At 34.7% G+C, this 13,393-nt stretch overlaps 1 protein-coding gene across 9 annotated transcripts in view; it reads left to right on the plus strand.

The window, feature by feature from the left end:
• Window positions 1–13,393, plus strand: part of MAGI2 (membrane associated guanylate kinase, WW and PDZ domain containing 2) — a 1,338,650-nt gene that overhangs the window by 354,665 nt on the left and 970,592 nt on the right. The window lies entirely within an intron of this gene.

Raw genomic sequence — 13,393 nt, forward strand, 5'->3', positions numbered from 1 at the left:
AGGCATCTTTAATTAAGATATAAGACGACCTCAAGATGCCACCAATTAGCCATTGTGGCTGAAATATAAAGAGTTGGTATAATTTATAAAAATTGCTAATTGCCCTTCATGGTTGTGGATATTAATTGAGCTCTTAATATAAATAAATCACAGAGCCTGTTAAACATTTAATGTAGAAAAATTAGGCATTTTTGAGACATAATGGGATCTTACTATGGTGTTGTGCTATTACTGATTTATAGTCTCTCCAAAAATACTTTTTATTTGCATCCATTTTATTTTTCATTGAGCAAATACCAGTTGAATACTTACTAAGTGTTACACTCTGCTCTCTCGTGGAACTTATATTCTAAGGAACAACTTAGACAATAAAGAATTAAACAAGAAAATATGTCATATAATTTTACATAGTGCTAACTGTTGTGTAAACAGCTGGAGTAGGACAATAGTAAATGATGGAGATACGGTTGTGGGAGATGAGCAAGTTTAAATAGGGTAAGGAGTAATATGTGAGCAAAAGTATTAACAAAGTGAAACAGGCAAAGAGAAGGTAATTCTGGACATGATATTTAGAGTGAAGGATAGGTTTGTTGCAGCTTCTTGGTGATTTGTATCATTCTCCTGAAGAACATGATAGCTATTTGTATCTCTTAACAGGCTGATAAGATGATAGTTGTTCAGAAAGAATGGTAGTGATTAATTGCCATTCGGTTTCTGAGAGCTGCTTGTGAAGGTAATAAGTGACAAGTTCTATATCAGTATTCCAGGCTTTTGCAATTCTATCATGGACTTGTGACTATAATATTTGCATCCAAATTATCCTTCAGTGTTGTATGTAAATAATCTAAGTCATATAAATTAAAAATCATTATCCTAAAATAGATTTTGGAGAACTCTATGCCCAAGGAGAATTCTGGGATTTCTGTTCTAATTTCCTCATTATCCCTTGATTTTAAGAGGAATGTAAGATCAATTGTTTGAGAGGGATATGCCATGATAATACCACTCACATTGATACAGTAGATTCTTTCTCCTGTTACCTTCTTTTTTTGTTCATCCATCCAACATGTAACTGATTACAGGTAGTCAGGTTGCCACATCCTTAAAAACAAAACAAAAGGCCTTCTTGTTCCAACAGTCCAATCTCTGCCAGTGTTGTCAACGATTTCTCAGTCACTCAGCTGGGAATCTCGGTGAAATCTTTTATTCTTCCTTGGCCAAATCCAAATGCATTTCAGTCACCAACTCCTGTCTACTCATGTTTAGTTTTCTCAGGAATTAAGTTTGGCATTTTGCATGCAAGGGCCTGAACCTGAAGCAAGGCTTCAAGGCTTTCTTTGGGTCCAGTACCATGGAGGATGTGACACATTCCTCTCAGCAGGAGTGGCTCATCCTCCGAGGTGTTTGACAGGCTGCCTCATGTTTCGTGTGCAAAATAACCAGGTAACTGATACATCTCCTTTGGAGATATGCTTTCTTATGCGCCCAACCCTCTTCTCCATTTTAGTTGCTTATTTCTAGCATGGCAGAGAAATTGCTCAGCACAGAATCAGTAGATCTGAGTAAACCTTGCAGCTCTGTTGTGTGAGTTTGGCCAAGTCAATTAACCTCTGAACTGGTTTAATCATTTGTAAATTAAAACACTACCATATTTACCATTTACCGTTCTCATGTTGGACAAATACAGTAATAAATATTAAAAATCTTTGAAATAAATAATATTCTATATGCAAAGTTTAATAGTATTATTGTAGTTAATTAACATTGAGTGAATGAAACTTTAAATAACCTAATTTTACTACTCTAGACTTCACATTTTGTATCTTACACGGAAGAATTTGAATTAAAAATCAGTTTTCAAATGATATCCTCTCTCACTATAAAACAGAATTCCCTGGCTTGAAGCTAGAATCAAAAGAAAATAAATATTTCAAGTAATCAAGTATAATGATATCTACAAAATTAATGAAGATTGCACATTGGAGAGAGTCTTTATTTAAAATGGTATTTTCTGTCAAATATAAACCCCATGTTTAGTAAATCATCCCTGAAATCAGCTGCATTCCTTATTATTTCAAATATTTTTATTATTACTTAACAAAATTAATAATTGCTATGTAGATTTTATTAAAACAAGATGATTCCCAGGTCAGTTGGTAGTTTATTTTAGAGTAATGAAATTTCAGGCATTTCTCCAAATTTTCCAAGAGTCAGCAATTAGATATTACATTTAAAAGTATTGCCAGAAATTAGAAATCATTGTACTATTTTGTAAAAATTATTATGCAGAAGGGAGACTTAAAAAACATTATTTCTCTTTGCTGTAAAATGATTTTAAGTAGTATATAATAAAAACACATGGCTGGGGCAATCAGTGGTGATGCTACCCCAGAAAATATTAAGAATTTTTGGACATATACTTCCAAAAACATAAAATAAACAGACTATTTAAAAATATAATATTTATGTTTTCTTTTTTTATATAAATTTATTTATTTATTTTGGGCTGTATTGGGTCCTTGTTGCTGTGTACAGGCTTTCTCTAGTTGCAGCAAGCGGGGTCTACTCTTCATTGTGGTGCGCAGGCTTCTAATTGCGGTGACTTCTCTTGTTGCGGAGCACGGGCTCTAGGCACACAGGCTTCAATAGTTGTAGCATGTGGGCTCAGTAGTTGTGGCTCACGGCCTCTAGAGCACAGCCTCAGTAGTTGCAGTGCATGGGCTTAGTTGCTCCGTGGCATGTGGGATCTTCCCCAACCAGGGATCGAACCCGTGTCCCCTGCATTGGCAGGCAGATTCTTAACCACTGTACCACCAGGGAAGTCCTATTTATGTTTTCTTATACATACTTTTGAGAACAAAATTATCTCTGTTGGAGTATGAAGGTGATTATTTGAGAAAAGAAAGTAAAATTTCATTCAAATGAGATTTTTACACTACAGAGTTAATGATATAAAAACCACTTTCATGAACTAGCAAAGAGCTCATAGTATCAGTGAAAAAAGAAATATATAGGAATGGCAGAACCCTCTTTTACGACAGGGAACATTTCTGAACTTTTATTAAATCACACTGACTATTGGTGCATTCATGTATTTGAAATATCTATCATTATTGGGAAAATTGTCATCAATTGATTAGGAATGTAATTCAACTAATATTTATTGAATTCCAAGCAGTTATAAGTCACTGTGCTAGGCTTTAAAGAATAAAAATTGTATTAGGCAGGAAAATGAAGTTTGTCATAAAGGAAGATTAGCAAAATTTGTTCCTCCTATCCACCAATTTTCATAATATAATAGTAATGCTCTGTGATAAAGTTAGACATTGGGCAGCATAAAAATCTTTTTTATTTCTTGGGCCTGCCCACAAGAAGTAGTTAATCTTCAGCTCCCTTCAACACAACTACCACTTGAACACCATCCCAAAATGTGAAATCATGCACCATATGTGTGTGTGTGTGTGTGAGTGTGTGTGTGTGTGTGTTTCTTATCCCTTTTCAGACTTGTTCTTATTCTCCTCTCTGCTGTCATCCTTCCCCTAACTGAAGTAAAAATTCATTTCTAATGAAGTTTGTAGCATCTAATTTTTCCTTGATTTCAAAATGTATTCCTAGGTAAATAGTAGCAAAACATTTTCATAAAATTTGTTAAGAACAAATAGTAATAGTTCAGTAAAAATGAAAGTTTACTTCAAAAAGATATTTTTAGTAGGCTTTCATTGGAGACAATTTTAAGGGATGAGTTGTGGTTGTTGAAGATGGCAACCTCTAAATACAGTTTTATCAGTTCAAAAATCATATATAATTTTAGATGTAATTTTATATGTACTATGGACAGAAGGCAATTAAGAATGCCTTTGGTTAATTGTATATTTTTTCTTCTTTCCTGTTCTTGGCTCAGTCTTCCCTATATTTCTAGAGGCGATAACAGCCACGGATGTCTAAAAATGAATTTTTAGGAAAATTTAATTTATTGCCTTCAGGTCTAGATAATTGAGTTTACTAATCTATAGCACTATACCTGACAAGTGTATAAATAGCCAGAGTTTTATAATTCAGTGAAAGCCCATTAGAATACAGTTCACTTTCAGGGTCCTTGACTACTTCCTGCTTGACTCATATACTCCCCTTCCAGTCACTTGGGAGCATAGCACACTTAGCCACTTGGCAACAGGCATAGCTTTCTTTTCCAACTTCCAACGCATGAAGCTTTCCCTCCCCACTTCCCTTTCCACTGCAGTCTCACATATAGTGTGAGTTCAGTCTCTCAAACCCAATTTCTGCTTTTCATTTCTCTCCTGGTTCAGATCAGGGCCTTGCCTTTCAGAGATGGGAGTAGTTACAACCGAGAAACATAAGAATGATGAAGAAATCTTCCCTTGTCCTTCCTCCACCATCACTGTAATAGCCCCCAATGGCTATTTTCTTCCTCCTCATTGCCCACCCACTTCAACTTCCCTAAGACACAGGCACCCAAGTGTGCATGCACACACATATCCTGTTCCTTGAATGACATATCTAAACTGACTTATGTGAACCTAGATTTCTTCTGAAATTTGAAGATACGTTCCAGGCTTTGTAATACTCAGTTTTTCACTATTACCCCCTACCCTTGTCTTTCCTACAAGGTCTATATGTTTTTATGTATTGGAGCCTGGGGTGGGGAGTAGATAAAAGGGCTTAGGGCTTACAAATTCTGTGGGAAAAGGCGTTTCCGATTTTTTAATGCCAGGGAAATCTCAAAGTGATTTTGTATTTGCTTCTAAATGGCAAAGAAATTTCAGTCCATTTTATAGTGAAATCAGACCAAATGGCTGATGGCAGTATAAACTGAGACAGGCAGGACTTCAGAATAAACTAGGACTGAGGCCCCCCTAAGAAAAAGAGAGTTTGGGTTGAGGAGAGCTATAAGAAGATATATTAGCAAGATGTTCATTGTCCCATAACCCTTTATACAAGAGCATAAAGAATTTATCTCCCAATAGTCTGCTACTCTTCTGCTCACTCCTAACCCATCCTTGCACTAAGGAATCTTTGACAGTAGCAGCAAGAATTCCCACCAGGGTATTGGAGTTGGGAGTGTTCCATCTAACTCTCCTTGTGAAAGGAGGGTTTTGAGTTTTTAAGAACCTGTCAGCCTAAGTTGGAACTTCAGCCATTATTCCTCTGCTCCCACCTCCCAGGAAGAATTGTTATACATTGCAACGTATGACAACATGTTTCCAGCATATTATGAATAATATACCTCTGGTGCCTAATTAACTTAAAAGACTTACAGGTGGGCCAAAGTTATAATATGCAACATTATTTCTATGGGATAAACCAGTCTGCACTCCAAAATAAACTTGCGGAACACATTCTTCATTATTTGAAGTCAACCATGTAACAATTCAAATCATGTGCCTAGAATTGTTTTAACTTCATTAGAAATGATCCATCCAAAAAAAAAGAAAGAAAAAGGAAAAGAAACGATCCATCCTCACACAACCTATGGAAGATATATTAGTCTATTCTTTGGAATGACTTGAAAAGAATATGTTTAACTGTATTATCATAAAATGGGCTCACAAATAAAATTGTGGTTTCTTTTTAAGTCAATTTGGGCAATGTGTTTATGTCATAATACTTTTCAGCATAAAGACATTTGGAGTGGACCATCTATTGTACCAGGTCACCTGGGAGTTTTAAGTTGCAGCAGGTTAGAAAAAAATAAAATGAGAGGACTCACCTTGCTTTTAGTTCTTAAAACATGAAATAATGTCAAATATTTATAGATCTGATCCTGCTAATTCCCCATCAATTTTATTCATATTATCACCTATTTAAAAATATAATTTAAATATATGACTATATATAATTTTTAGCTGACTTGGGGATAATAGCTTACTAATATAAAACAAAATAAGCTCAAATATTCATTTTTCAAATACTGTTCACGCGTTCACTTTTAGTTTTATAAATGAATGTGTACCTCATATGAGCAGTTTAATTTGTGCTTTTTAAAATTAATGTGGGTAGGGCTTCCCTGGTGGCGCAGTATTTAAGAATCTGCCTGCCAATGCAGGGGACACAGGTTTGAGCCCTGGTCCAGGAAGATCCCACGTGCCACGGAGCAACTAAGCCCGTGAACCACAACTACTGAGCCTGCGAGCCACAACTACTGAAGCCCGCGCGCCTAGAGTCCATGCTTGGAAACAAAGAGAAGCCACCGCAGTGAGAAGCCCGCGCACAGCAACAAAGAGTAGCCCCCACTCGCCACTACTAGAGAAAGCCTGTGCGCAGTGATGAAGACCCAACACAGCCAAAAATAAAGTAAATAAAATAAATAAATTAAAAAAATAAAATTAATGTGGGTGAATTCTTAAATTGGATTTTCTAAGAACAAAAACAATTGTGATATTTTCTCAGTGCATTTAAAAAAAAATTACATTTAAACTTTGGAATAAAGTTTAAAAGACAGTAAACTAAGACCCTAAAAAAAAAAAAAAAAAAAAAAATTTGCCTGCTAAATTATGTAGCTATTTTGGACAATAGTTTATTTTTTTGCCCTTAGTAATTTTATGTAGAAACTTTAGAGCTTTGCGGTTTATTAACCTTCAGTGAGTTCAAACCCACTCATAACTATTGTAATAGATTGGTTTTTTTTAACTTAGAGTAGTATAATCTCTGGTTTTAAAAAATGAATTGAATTCAGGTCAAATTCACTTTTGGTCATATATCATTTTTTTACTTAGCTGAATCCTGCTTTTTATAATGAACATCTAATATTTAAGAGTTAAGTGAGTCAAAGAAATCAGTAGGAAATGCCCTATTCCTAGACGAAATTAGCCATCTTGAGACATTATAGAAAATTTAGATGCACTTGAGTTTGCTTTCAACTGTGTGTCCTTCCTTTACATTTCTCGATTGTAAAATTTTGGGTAATGTGCATACAGCACCTAGCACAATGCCAGGAATACAGTGAGTACTCATTTTCCGTTCTCCACGGGAACCTATAATCATAACTATAAGAACAACTCTAATATTTACTTTGAGACCAAGACTAACAATGAAAAATGAAACAATAATAATATCCCATCTGTATAATAGTGGGGGGAAGGAAATAATGAAAAGCCATTTTCAATAGAGCTGGAGAAATTATAAGCCGCTTATATTTATCTGTCATTTTTCTGAAATACCAATTATTCTCTCTAGTTTTGAATCTACTAATGATCTGCAACTGTTTAATATGTTTTTGTCTCTTTTATTATTGCATTTCTTATACAAAATGTGTGACACCACTGGGATTTTGAAGAAAAACAACACACAAAGTTATTAAATCATGATTAAAAGGATTGACTAAACCCTCTAATATTATGATTAAAACATGGAAGGGTTACACATTTTCATATACCTAAATGTTTTCAGCTATGGAAAAGCAATTAACCATGGCATCTGCAATGAGTCACCAAGGGCCTTATATTTGTGCTTCTATTTAAAATAGGCAAAGGAGAATTATTAGGGGAGGAACAATTTTACTGGCTCATAACTTATAGAAAGACTAGTATAGATCAAATGAATTCAGTGATTATGTACAGTACTCTAGCCATTTGTAAATGAGATGGGTCTCTAGATCATAAGAAACCAAAGACAACATTTTTCACCTAAAAAGGGGATGGAGCCTGCTCCAGCAGACTGGATTAGATATGTCTGTCACCTATTTTGTGGCTGTGGATCTTAAAAGAATCAATCAATCACAGAATCAATTTCTGTGATTTATTTCACCATTTTTGAGGTAAGTCAAGCAGAAACTATTCCTGAAAAAGGGACATAGCAACAAAGCCCTGTAATATGTTCCTACTTCCTCAACTTCCCCACCATCCAATAAATTAACATAAAATGAATTTGCAATTACTCATGGGCATATCTTAAGGCAAATGGATAGATCTTCCCCTTCTTCCAATTCCTTACAGACTGCTTTGCTTGATTATTTTACTACTTTTTTGACAATGACAATGTATGAAATCAATTTCCTGTTGATGATCTTAGCTTCCTAGACAATTCAGATAATAAAAAACAATATCAAAGGGAGATTATCCATGGCTTTATTTTTTTTTCTTTTTTTAATTGAAGTATACTTGATGTACCATATTATATAAATTACAGGTATACAATATAGTGATTCACAATTTTTAAATGTTATACTCCATTTATAGTTATTATAAAACATTGGCTATATTCCCCATGTTGTAAAATATATCCTTGTAGTTTATTTTATATCTAATAGTTTGTACCACTTAATCCCATACCCCTGTATTGCCCCTCCCCACTGGTAACCATTAGTTTGTTCTCTATCTCTTTGAAGTTGGGCCTTTGGGAAGTAGTTAGGTCATAAGGGTGGAACTCTCATGAATGGGATATGTACCCAATAAGAAGAAACGCTAGAGAGATGATTTCTCTCTCAGCCGTAAGGGTATACAAGGAGAAGATGGCCATCTGCAGACCAGGAAGAGTACCCTCACCAGGCACCCAATCTACCAGCTGTTTGATCTTGGACTTCTCAGGTGTCAGAACTGTGAGAAATAGATATTTCTTGTTTAATTCACCCAGTCTAATGGTATTCTGTTATAGCAACACAAACTGACCCACCTTTTACAGATAAGAAAAATAAGACCCAGAAAAGATTAAATGATTTGTGCAAGACCACTCAATGAATGTGTTAGAGTGGTAATTAAAACTCAGTTTCCAAATCTGTAATCTAGCATTCTATCCACTATAGCATTTGTGATTTATTTATTCAGCAAACATTTCAGGGCCACTTATATTAAGAAGGCACTGCTTTAGAGATTGAAGTGAGGAGAGGGGAGAAGATATAAAATGATTAGGAAATTCCCTGTCCTGGGGAGCTTACAGTTTAATACATAACTTAAAGTAGATCCACTAGTTACTATATGGCCTGTTAGACTGTACAGGTATTTAAGGAAGGTGACCAGGACATGGAAGTTCAGAGGAGGGAGAAGACTTCTGGCCAAAAGATCACAAGGAAGGCCAAGGGGAGGATAATTTTAAGTTGAAGGATGGATATGAATTCCACTGGTAGTATCAAAGGGAGGGCTTTCTTATCCGTGATGGTTTTTAGTTGAAAACAGCAAAGGGGAAGTTGAAGATATTGGCTAGAAAAACACAGGAAAGGGGCAATTCTGTATGTCCAGGAAGCAAAAGTGATGGGTAGATTTTTCAGGGTGCTACTTTCAGGATGCATGCACTCGCATGCACATCCTTGGGTAACTCCACTTATAAACACAACTCCTGGAAAAGACACTTTAAGTGGATAAGAGAGAACAGGGAAAACTGACTAAAAGTCTGACTACGTTTATACAGAATGAGAGAGATACAGTGACTTGAAAAGGGAAATCAGGGTACTGTTACCAAAAGAAGGTATCATAAGATAAAGTGTAAATATGGGTGAAAAAAATAAAGCACAAACAAACAAACAAAAATCAAATGCCCACTTCAGAATTTTATGGAATGTAAAGGAAAAAAAAATGAGGTATAGAGAAGGAAAAATAAGTACGGTCAATAGAATGTTAGAGTAGCCTCATTTGGCTAAAGGACAGGATGAGTAAATTACATCAGAATGAACCAGACTTTGGCTTGCTGCTCACCTCCATCTTCTTTTTCATACAAACCCAGCACCATACCAATCAGTGAATTACTCTCCCCAGTTTACAAGTTTTTAAGGTGCATATTGATTTGAGAAACAGTTGACTCAACAGTTTCCTCACTCAAGGAAAATTTGAGCCAATGGTTATGCCCACAAATGAGGGATGGGACTATTCTCGCCAGCTATTAGCAATCAGACTCTTGGCACAAACAATATAGAGCCTGGTGTATTTCTCCCTCAACCTTAGGAAGATTGTCTGGCTTTGGCTACATGACTAGAACAATTTTTCTTAAGGAATATGCCAAGGAGATTCTGTCCATCTGAGCCAAGCTGTAACTTCTTCCTTTGCTTCCTCTATCTGGGCATTCAAGCAGGGGAGGGAACAAAGCAGTTCTACTGGGAGCATTTCTGAAAAGTATAGAAACTGTAGAGATGCACACCATTTTCAAGTGGTAACATTTAGAGTTTTCTCCTCAAATAATCTTTTGGATTTGCTCCCTGATTCTTCTCCCACTCCCCACCCCATCTTTGCTCTGAGCCCAGTGCCAGATAATTTGTGTGAGCTTCACTTTCTTCATTTGCAAATGAAGAGTTTGGATTAAGTTCTCTCCTAAGGGTTCTTCTTAGGTTATACTTTGATATCAGATTGAAAAGCTTGTTTGGGGTCATGTTGAGAAAATAGTTGACTACTTTGGACTAAGAAGTTTGGTCTTCAGACTGTAGATTATGAAAATTTGGTACATGTTATTTAGAAGCAGAATCATAGGCTTTATATTTTTCCCAGATCTCTTTTTGGCAAATGTGTAATTTGAGAAGGTATTATATCTTTTAATCTACTATTTTATTTTGTAAAATAAAGAAAATAATTTTCACAGTTAAGTGAAATAACCAATAATTTTTAAAATATAATAGTAAGCAAGACCCACTGAATTTTTTTTGAGGAGTACAATGGCTAAGGCATGCAATGCAATGATGAACTTGGCAGTGCTATGCTTGACAGAATGATTGATGTAGGTATTCTCTAAGCTACCAAATCTAGGTATTACTAACAAATGACAAAACAGAAACTCTACAAACGATAATGATAAAACCAAAAATTATAACTATGACAAATAAGATAGAAGATTAAATTTTTTATTTTAATTATATATAACATTTACTGGACACTCAGTATGTGGCATTCTTTATTTTTTAGCTTGCTTTAAGATGTTAACTTATATACCTGAAATCAGGTAGTCTTAAGACCCAGGCTCTATTTTTCAGCTCAGCCATTGCCCACTATCCATTGCTTAATCCTTCTTCAAGTGAAATTTCTAATTAAGGAAAAATATGCCTTTAAAAGTATGTATTTATATATACATAAAATATGTGTACATATTATGTATACATATGTATGCAAAACATTTCTATACATATAATATGTTGATTGGGGTCATGTATAGTTGCAAACAGAAACCATAATAGTTTTAGAAAATGAGTATTTCCTTTTTCTCTTATAACAAGATATCCTAAGGTATGTAGTTACCAATATTATTTTTACTGCTCAGTGAAGCCATCCAGAACCGAGTCTGTTTCTAACTTTACTACAATATCCTTAGCATGTTGGATTTTTCCCTTGTCCATCTCCCTTTGTGGTTTGTGGTCAGAATATCAAGTCTACCAGAGAGCAAAAGGGCCGTGGAAGTCCCAAAGAGGAATACCCAGTCTAGCCAAGATTGACTGGATGAGAAGGGTCTTAATATCAGATATAAACTCTAGTTCAATGAATAAGAAAACCCTCCTCTGTGTTAGGTCTCAATGGCCAGGACATAGCTGCTGGAAGCTGCAAGGGCAGCTAGGGAGGGAGGGAACTAGACTGTATGACAGTTTCAGACAACCATGATCCATTTTCTGGGTCTGAGAATGTTTGGGCCTGAAACTAAATCAAGGTTCTAAATAAAAAAAATAGAGGAAAGAATATTGGATAGGCAACCAGCAGAATTTTCCATAATAAGGATAGTGGGTAAATAAAATTGCCTTACGTGAAAAACGCTATGATAAATTGTGAAGGATGATAAAGTATTTGTGAAATATGAGGCCAAGAAAGACCTTCCAAAACAGATGTGGCAGTTCATTTTAGTTAACAAAAGAAAGTTTATATTAATTCTCAGAAGCTTCAGCAGGTTTTTCCATGGCAAAAAAGATATATCCAGTCATTGAATGAATAGACAGTCATTTTTTGTTGTTGTTGTTTTCTTAGGTAAATAAACTTTTGAGAGGGCTAATGTATTTTTGTAGTAGAAGAAATGGTTTAAATTGATAATGTATTTTCAGGGGCAAGAATCATCTTGGACTACAAAATGTGGGCTTATCCATGTTATATTAGGTGAGTGATTCTAGCTTACTTTAGTGGACAGACTACATCTGTTGTTCTATAGTTAGCATTTTCTTGGGCTGCCAGAAAACATCTCATCACTTGGCATGTCCCACATATTAGACGGAAAGAAAAAGAGAAGAGAGGTAGAGTACAGTTGCTGAAGGATCTGTAGACTCAGAACTCGGCAGAAATGACAGCTGAGAACAGTCAGGAATGTTGATTGCTCCGCAGCTGTATTGAATTAGCAAGGGTAGGCATGTTTTCTGACTGGGAAAGACCAAGGGAGGAAAACAGAACTTCAGAATTTCAGGATTTCTAATTTTTAACTAAGTCAGTGTGATGTCAGTAAGTCTAAGACCCATGGAAATGCAAGGCATTTGGATATGTAAACAATAGGTAATCATTGATATATGCGATGGTGGTTTCAAGTGACTTTCATTTCTGAGTGTTCCACTTCTTTGACTGAAAAAATGATTTTGAATTTGGAAAATAACATGTGCAAGCTCCTATCATTTGTTTTCTGCTATCATATTATATTGGCTGGAAAAGTAAATTGATACTATTGACTAAAATATATGGGAAACTTTGGAGAGTAAGAATTTTGATAGTTCAGTTAAAAATACTATTTTGTATGGTATCTTGCTCAGGCTGTGCCAGCAGATTAGAGGCAACTGAAACAATGAATATGGGAACTTCAGAAATGTAGCAATATATAGTTTTCAAATATATTTACTATTTGTGTAAAAGGTGTTTGTGTTGCATATATGCACGCCCACATAATGCTATTTTATGTGGTCATGGTGGTGCAAATAGATTGATAATGAATTATAATTTTGAGATTCAAAAGGATTTGAAGAGAATATGATTTTTGTAACTATTACAGACATCCTATTTCCTCTATCTTTAATTCTTTGTCTTGGCTCAATTACCCCAATATGTTTGAAAAGATCAGGGTTTTAGAAATTCTTATTTATATTTTTATAAGTATTTTGATTTATAATTCATTCTTCCACGTATAAGAATATGAAGGGCCTTAGATAAATCTTCATAATTTAACATAATTATCTTTAAATATGAAAATAATCTTTGATAATTTCACAGTATTGATTTTCTTACCGGTAGCCCAGTTTGTTTTTCATTAGATTATAATGAGAAATGTACTCAAAATTATTATTATTATTATTTCTATAATAATAATAATAAAATTGAAAAATACCTAAAGTCTTTCAAACATTGTCTGTAGTTAAAAACATCTGCACATATTTTATATGGCAGATACATTATTTTGATTCATTTTATAGAGGTAGTAAAGCATTAATATTGGTGTAATTCTTTTTCTTTTAACTTTATCACCCTACTTATCTAAATCCAGAGTAACTTTAAATAACTGAAAA

Source organism: Balaenoptera musculus, chromosome 9, assembly GCF_009873245.2.
Source record: "Balaenoptera musculus isolate JJ_BM4_2016_0621 chromosome 9, mBalMus1.pri.v3, whole genome shotgun sequence".
Taxonomy (NCBI): domain Eukaryota; kingdom Metazoa; phylum Chordata; class Mammalia; order Artiodactyla; family Balaenopteridae; genus Balaenoptera; species Balaenoptera musculus.